Source organism: Mustela lutreola, chromosome 13, assembly GCF_030435805.1.
Source record: "Mustela lutreola isolate mMusLut2 chromosome 13, mMusLut2.pri, whole genome shotgun sequence".
Lineage (NCBI taxonomy): Eukaryota > Metazoa > Chordata > Mammalia > Carnivora > Mustelidae > Mustela > Mustela lutreola.
In genome coordinates, this window is record NC_081302.1 from 81,202,736 (window position 1) to 81,210,310 (window position 7,575).

The following is a 7,575-nucleotide window of genomic DNA, read 5'->3' on the forward strand; positions in this document are numbered from 1 at the left end:
AAAGTCTATGCATCCAGGCAAAACCATGCAGCACAGTCATTTGGCTTAACTGTCCTTATTTACAGTAACACATTCTATTCCAAAGGATGTTTCCCATATTCCTCTTTGACATTGGGGGACCTGAATCCGTATATCCATTCTATGGGAATTACCACTTTCCAAGGAGGAAGCAAATGATTCAGATTCTAAATTATGTAACAAACCACATTCCTTCCCTTTGTTGTTTTATATTATGTGAATCATGCTAAGAAGACCATCTTTTGCAGAGTTACTGGCTGTATGGTGATGTTGCTAATGTCAGAATCAAACTGAATAATCCAAAAGGCATTGTAAAAAAAAAAAAATTAATTTCAACTTGCATTAAAATGGCTAAAGTAGCTTGTTTCCGTGGTATCCTCAGATCAGAATAACTCTGAGAAGCATCATTTGAGAAGTTCTAACATAGAAAAGAAGCTGGAAACTTAAGTCTATTTAAGTGGATCCGCAATATATATGGTCTAATCCTCTGAAATAACCAAGAAAGAAATTATGATTTAAAGCCTATATATGATCAGTTGACCTCTGTCTTGAATTTATTCCTGGGGATCTATTGACTTTAAAGTTTTATATTGTGTCCTAACTTTTTATAAATATCCTATTAAAGTTTCAAAAGATCCAACAACAACAAAATTTATAGAAAGATAGATCAACAGTCAAAATGCGACCAAATGTTAATAACTGCTGACTCTACAAGAAAGATAGATGGGTGTTCATTGTACTGCTCTCTCAAATTCCCTACAGGTTTGAAATTTTTCATATTAAAAAATTGGAGCCTAAATCTAAAACAGAAGTTTCCAAGAATAGATCTAATAATGATCTGTTTCCTGATAAAATTTTCACTCATCTCCCAAGAAATGAATAAAAAAGAAAAGAAAGGAAAAGCAATACAGGGAGTCTTACATGAAGCTAATTTTATTTATTTGTTTTTAAATTTTTTTTTAGTAATCTCTACATCCAACGTGGAGTTCAAAATCACAACGCCGGGCACCTGGGTGGCTCAGTGGGTTAAGCCTCTGCCTTTGGCTCATGTCATGAAACCAGGGTCTTGGGATCAAGCCCCACATCGGCCTCTCTGCTCAGCAGGGAGCTGGCTTCCTCCTCTCTCTTTCTGCCTGCCTCTCTGCCTACTTGTGATCTCCGTCTGTCAAATAAATAAATGAAATCTTAAAAAAAAAAAAAAGATTTCGTAAAAAAAATTTATTTGGGAGACAGAGAGAGTGCTCAAGCAGGGGGAGGGACAGAGAGAGAGGAGAAACAGACTCTGCCACTGGTCAGGAAGCCTGACATGGAGCTCCATCCCAGGATCCTGGGATCACAATCTGAACTTAAAGCAGATGCTCAGCCAACTAAGTCACCCAGCTCCCACTTCAGACTTCTTTTAAATGAAAGAAAAAAAAATCAACTTCCGTGTTAAGTTATCAGAGTAGGCCCTGTGGATAAAAATACATGTTTATAAAAAAAAGAAAAAATTTAAAAGAAAGTTATCATAGTTGGGTCTCTGTTATTCATAGCTAAACTTAATATACCAGTTTAAGTAGGAACCCACACTAAAAGATAGATTTTGTATGTGTTACTGAAGAAACAGGAAATAGCCATGATGAACCAAGGTCCTGATTCTCTATAGGATCACTATATAGTGATAAAGGCAAAAACAAAATATCCTGTTATCTAATTTTATTCTGCTAGCAGAGAGCACAGTTGAGTTCTAGTCTCAAAAACATAGGAGCCAAAGAGGGAGAATGTATCTGCATTTATTGTTCTCACATCTTAACAAAACAATTCATGGTACCTGATGGACTCAATATGCACTGTCATGGAGCAGAAATACATTCACAAGACTATTCCATAGCATGCACAAAATTTCCCTCAATTCTCTTTGACCAGTTTTCCCACTGCTTGATTAGACCTCTTTTGGTTACAAGGAATAGAAATCCTCTAAAAGTAATTTTAAGCACAACTGTGTATACATGTGCAGGGAGATGTGGGAAGACAGAGTTACTGGTAGGTCTTGACAGAGTTACTGGTAGGTCTTGTTATTGAGACATGGGAGACAGACTTGGAATACAGAGAAGTTTCAAGTGAATCTAGAGGAAAAGGTGTCACGGCCGGTGCGACAAATCGACCAGGAACGTGAGGGTAAGAGGATGAAGAAAAGAACTCGAGAAGCAGAGAGATAGGGCAGGAGGAGCGCTGAGGAGGATGTCCAACAGTGCTAAGTTTATTCAAAGCATTAAGGCCATATATATAGTGATAATAGGAGAAGCAATACATCTGTGTCTAGTTAACCACGAGTTCCCATAATAAGTTTCACAATGAACTATAAGCAGACTTTGTGACACCAAATGGCTGACGCCGGTACAATTGTTCTGTATTGACACAGCGAACCTGAAAGTAATTTATGGGCTGTACTAGGGCAGCAAGGACCAGCCACGAACTTATGACCCCAACCGAATTGTTCTCATTTTTAGCAAGCATGTGGGAAGTCAGGAAGGCGAGCGCATAACACATAGCACAGACCCTTTCTCAATGCTACTCGATTTTATGGACCTAAGGCTTTTGTTCGGCTATTCAGCCTTTAAAGGAGCCACAAGTCAGGGCCTGGATTGGTCCTCATCTCAAGCCCTATTGTGGCCTCCCACAAAAAGGAATATCCAGGGCTCAAGTATATCAGAAAGTGACAGCTAGACAGTTCATAAGAAATGAACAGGAGAGAGTTGCACTTATTTTGGAACTGAGAAGATCTGGAGGTCCCAGGGGATGGGGGAAGGAGTAACTAACTGGTTGAGTGCCCAAGGGAAACAGAGGGGCATTCAGGCATCTGCCACACAAGAATCTGAGACCCAGCTCTCAAGGAGAAAAGGCCAGTAAACAAATGGGGAGAAAGTGAAACAAACGTAGCAGAACAGTTACCCCCAACCCTGTCCATACCTCCAACCCCACTGTTATCAAACCAGGGAAGTATAGGGAAAAAGAGTCTTTGAATAGGATAGAGGGGCAAATTTATATTTATGTTAAACTAAACTCTTGACTCCTAAAAATAAGTTTTTTCTAAACCCAGAGTAATCGTACAAAGTTATTGAGAGGTAAAAGGAAAACCAACAAAACAGCCTTAAAGGGAAACTGTGAAGAAAAAGCTACTGCCTGTTTCACCCCATAAGAATCCAGTGTTCAATGAAGGGATTATGCAGATTACAGCACGACTGACCACTGTATCCACCAATGTTAATAACCAGTGTGAACGGACAGAAAGATCAGACATGGATACCACTTGGGCAAATCATCAATATTTGCTCATCTAAAGGATTCAGAGAGAAAGTCACACCTTCAGGATACAGTGAAAAATGATGAGTTATCTTCTTTATGACAGAATGAGGAGCAAGCCAGCCTCCGAACTCTCAAATCCGGAGACAATGAAAGTTATACTAACCTCTGGAAATATAATATTTCTCCCTCCACGTATGAGACTGAGGCATATCGGTTAACTTGGCTGCATGCACTTTGCTGGGCCAGGTGCACGTCCTCACCCGCAGGTATAGAATACAGAGTGTGATCACTTGCATACAATGTACAGTCACTCTGATAAGAACAAATGTTTGTTTCGTCACCCATTCTCCTCAAGGAACACAGTCTGATCCATATAAATTCCTAAACTCAGGGTTGAAGAGGAGGATGAGGTACAGCAAGTACGCAGACATCTCCAGGCATTCTGGGATGCATTCTTAAAACACACGTGCTCACACCTATTATTTATTGAGCATTCGTTGAGGCCAGCCACTACGCTTGAGCATTTCTCTTCATTACATCATTTAACTAACACAAATAACTTAGTGGAGAAGATGATGGTAAGTACTACTACTTACCAATAAGTAAACCGAGAGTAGAGAAATTAAATAATTTTGTAATTATTAAATTATAGCTAGTAAATTATTTGGTAATTAAATAATTTAATATCTGTTCACACAGATAGTGAACAGCAGAAATGAGATTTGAATTTAGATAGCTTTGATTCCAGAAAGAATTCTGACCATAGATTTCATCTTCTGCAATAATATACCTAAAACTAAAAGTGAAGAAATGGAGTCTAATGAAATATTCTTATTCTTTCAATGACTTATGTTTATTTAAGAAACAACCAAATTAAGAAATATAATTGCTCTTATGATATCTCATTAGGTGGCAAATAGTAAACATAATTATAAAAGCAACAACATTTGCTTTTAAAATATTAATATTATCTCACATGAATCATAGTATCAGACAACTCTCACACATTTTGTAGGGGAAGTAAGTGTTTTGGTGTTTTTTTTTTTTAAGAGTGTTCAAACAAACAAGCATTAGGGAGAAAGGAATGCAGGAGATTCTGATTCCTCATTATTTCAAAGTATCATGATTGTTTATTGAATGCTTTATTGTGTTTGTTAATTTTGATGCAAAAATCTACCATCTTTAATTAAGAAAATGCCATTTCATTAAAGTCATCCAATAACAATAGTCACATCTCTATTGTAAGTTTTTTTTGTTGGCACATACAAGGAAAAATTTAGGTGTCCTCTAGAACTTGGGTGACAAAGGAAGTTATAACTAGATGCAACAAAACAAAACTAATCAAAGAACTAACATTTAAGGACTCCATAGAAAGACACAGTTTGGTGTCTAGACCATGACTTGCAGGAACTTAGTTGGCCAAATGGTGTAGTTAAAGAAACAACAGGACCCTCAGAAGGAGACTTTTTCGGCAATAAAGCCTAAATTAGGCTTACTTGATACACCCCTATAATAATGAACCTTCAGGGCTGCGCCAGACGTTTCCCTGGCCCAGAAACACTACTATCTTGTCCTGCAGTTGATTCCTCCCAATAGGATTTACAGATGCATCAAGACTTTGGCTGAATGAGAACAGCCTATCCACATGATTTTTTCCCTTGCTCTGAATTCATGCTAACTAAGCAAACTTCTCCACTGTAAAGTGTCTGCATACCTTTATAGGAATACCTTTATAGGTGTAAGTCTGGGAGCAGGTACCTATGATGTAAGATACTGAAATTCTGACCTTCACTGAAGTAAGTAAATGAAGATTATCTAAAACGGAAAAAAAAAAAAAGGAAAGAGTCCCATAACAAGTTACTTAGACATGTAGAAGTGGAAAAAAAAAGAGGTCTTCGTGTGTGTGTGTGTGTGTGTGTGTGTGTTGGCAGGGGGAGAGAGAGAAATTGAGATAGATCTACCCCAACATATCTTTTCATCCATCCATTTTGAAGTTTTATAACATTCTCTATAAATATCTTACATGTATTTTGTTAAATTTGTTCATTGACATCTGACATCATTTTTATGCTGTGGCAAATACAATTCCATTTTCATCTTCTATTCAATTGGAATTTATATATTATTTCTAAAAGCAGTTTCCCTAGCAATTAAAAGCTATAAACAGCCTTTTTCTTTTCTTTTCTTTTTTGAGAAAGAGAAAGAGAAGGAGAGAGTAGGGTGGGGATATATGGGAAGGGGCAGAGGAAATGGGAAAGAGAAAGAATCTTAAGCAGGATTGATCTCACAACCCAGGATCATAACCTGAGCTAAAATAAAAAATCAGATGCTCTAACTGACTGAGCCCCCCAGGCGTCCCTACACACAACTTTTTAAGATGAAAGTTAACTATCATTCCTAATTTCTACCAAGATGATGCAAGGATCCTAAGATACTTTATTTCAATCCTCACTCATATATATAAATTGCTTCTCAATTTTATAAAACTTGAGTATTATTGTTTTATGCAGCCAGTGTTTATTTACATTTATTCATTTCTTTACATTTAAAAAAATCTTCATTTCTTTTGTAGCTTAGATCTTCCATCTCTGATCATTTTACTTATTCTGAAGTATAAATTTAAAATTTGCTTTAGTATGGATCATGGCACACTCCATCTTTTTGTTTGTTTGTTTGTTGGAAAAATGAATTTTCCTCCCTACTCTCATTTTCTGGAAGATATTTTTTCCTGGGAGAAGTATTTTATTTATTTATTATTTATATTCATTTTTTGAAAAAATTTTTTTTCCCAAGTAATCTCTGCACCCAGCATGGGGCTCAAACTTACAACCCTGAGATCAGGTGTCCTATGCCACACTGACTGAGCCAGCCAGGTGCCCCTGGGAAAAGTACTTGAGATTGTCAGTTGTTTCTTTCTGTATATGGAAGATACCATTGCAATCTTCCATGGCTTCTATCGCTGATAAGAAGTCTACTATAAGTTTAATTGTTGATCTGCTGGAGGTAATTTGTACTTCTATTCTAGATGGTTTTAAAATCCCCATTTTTGTCTTTGGTGTTGCCATAATGAATTCACCATAGTGAACCTGTAGTTCACTAGCCTGTGTCTAGAGTTGGATTTCTTTTTAATATACTTGGAATTCGTTGGTTGCTTTATTTTTGGATTGGTGTCTAGCATGCATTTTGAAAAAAAAAAAATGAGGCATTGTCTCTTCAAATATTATCTTTGCCCCAGTTGCTCTCCTTCTCTCTTATTCTTGTGAAACTATGATCAAGTTTGCTTTAGATCTTTTAATTCTATCCTTCATTTTTCTTAACCTCTTTTCATATAATCTTTTTGTCTCTCTGTATTCCTTTTCTTTGTGTATAATCTTCTTTTAGTAACTTCCAGTTTTCTAATTCTTTTTCTAATTTGTCTCATCTGTTAAACTCACCCAATGAGTTTTCCACTCCAATTTTTGTATTTCAGGTGTAGAACTTACATTTGGTTCTTCTTCATATTTTCTATATCATTCAAAAATCATTTTCCCATACACTGCAGATGTTTTAAGGGGCTTTAATTTTTTGAAATGAAACAGTTGCTTTATAAACAAAGCCTGATAATTATAAAATCTTTTATTGCCATCAGGTTGTAACTGCCAATGATCTCTTGAGAATTGTTTCCTTGTGTACTAGTTTTATTGATGTTGTTGTGATGAATTATTTTCCTTTGAAAACTAATTGTGAGAATTATTTGAAACCTATCGTAGAGAGACAGTCCAATCAAAAAGAATTTGCATTTGCTGTAATAAAATTCTTAGGCACTACTAATTGCAAACACTTTCAATTATATGCACAGCTTGACATTTGGGAGAAGTTTTTTGGGTAGTAAGAATATAGGTTGCAAATCCATCTATTAACTTTTTTGTGGTTGTGATATATCCAAGACAGGCAATTTCTCAATGTCAATGCAAATTTTCTGATGTATTCTATGGTTTGGGTTGGTTGTATTTTTATATGTCCCTGGCTTTATGTAGGAAGAGTACCTCATTAGACTCCCCATTCATTAGGGCCTAGATTTTAACTTCTGAATTTTATGTCCTGTAAGAAATATAAATGGCCCTTTTGCCACAATTTCATTATTCTGCTTACCTCTCTGGGTGTACAGTTTCTTATAGTGTATAGTGTATAACTTCTCTACTCAAAATGCTAACAAAACAGGAGGCTGGGTACTGAGACACTAGGAAACAAGCTCAAGGAATAATATAAGCCCATGATTTAACTCTTTGAAGA